This window comes from Chrysochloris asiatica, unplaced genomic scaffold, assembly GCF_000296735.1.
Source record: "Chrysochloris asiatica unplaced genomic scaffold, ChrAsi1.0 scaffold00002, whole genome shotgun sequence".
Lineage (NCBI taxonomy): Eukaryota > Metazoa > Chordata > Mammalia > Afrosoricida > Chrysochloridae > Chrysochloris > Chrysochloris asiatica.
The window spans coordinates 31,266,941-31,268,105 of record NW_006408520.1 but is presented as its reverse complement, the minus strand read 5'-3'; the positions used below and the strand labels follow the sequence as shown (position 1 = coordinate 31,268,105).

General features: G+C 40.4%; 1 protein-coding gene across 1 annotated transcript in view; it reads right to left on the bottom strand.

Annotated features, from left to right (window-relative positions):
- The window catches only part of ODF2L (outer dense fiber of sperm tails 2-like), a 45,770-nt gene that overhangs the window by 12,531 nt on the left and 32,074 nt on the right, over positions 1 to 1,165 (bottom strand). The window lies entirely within an intron of this gene.

Genomic DNA, 1,165 nt, shown 5'->3' with positions numbered 1-1,165 from the left:
AGCTGGTAGTTTCAAACTGCTGACCTTAAGGTTCACAGCCTGATTTGTAACCACTATGCTACAAAAAACTCTTTTAAAAAAGTATGAAATGAAAAAAATGAAGCTATTAAGATCTGTAATTTTAAAATCTGGGATTTTACCTTCCTTCAGAGCTAACAGCTTAGTCTGCCAAAGTTTCCTGATGCTAGAAGATATGAGATTTCTGGGTCAGAGACAGAGATCTTTATTATACTAATAGCAGTTGCCAGACTACCAGTATTTATTTCTGTCTCTTGAGCCCCAGTCTTCATAGGGGGCTAGTAATATCTGCGCATGCATGTTTCAGGAAAGCAACCCAAGTTTCTTGTTGTTGTTAAGTGTCATCAGGTTGGTTCCTACTCATAGTGACCCTGTAAATCTTTGTGGGAGGAGAAAGCCTCATCTTTCTCCCATGGAGTGGCTAGTGGGCTTGAACCACTGACTTTGTGGTTCATAGTGCAATGTTTATCTTAATAAGCCACCATAGTCCTCTAAGCCAGATTTGTTATTGTTGTTTTGTGCCATTGAGTCAGTTCTGACTCATAGCGACCCTCTATAGGGTTTCCGAGAGCGGTTTGTGGGTCTGAACCACCAATCTTGTGGTTAGCAGTCCAGCACTGCCCATATGATGCCACACCAGGTCTCCAAGTTTAGGGAGCCAATATAAGCATGCCTACCCTTTACAATGGAGTCCTGGTGTGGTGCAGTGGACTAATGCATCAGACTGCAAACCCATTTGAACTGCAAGGTCAGTGGTTCAAGCTTAGCAGCTGCTCCTTGGAAACCCTATACAGGGTCGCTATGGGTCAGAATCAACTCGACGGTACTTCACAACAACCCGACAACAACACAATATACTTTCTTCTCCATTGCATATGGAACATTCTCCAAAATTGACCATGTGTTAGGTCACAAAGCAAGCCTCCATAAATTTACAAACATCAAAATACTACAGAGCATCTTTTCAGATCACAATGTTAAAATGAGAAATCAACAACAAAAAGACTAAGATAATAAAGTCAAATACATGGAAACTGAACACCACCCTGCTGAAAAGCGACTGGGTAAAAGAAGAAATTAAACATGAATTTATAAAGTTCCTAGAAACAAACAAAAATGAAAGCACAACATACCAAAATCTTTGGGA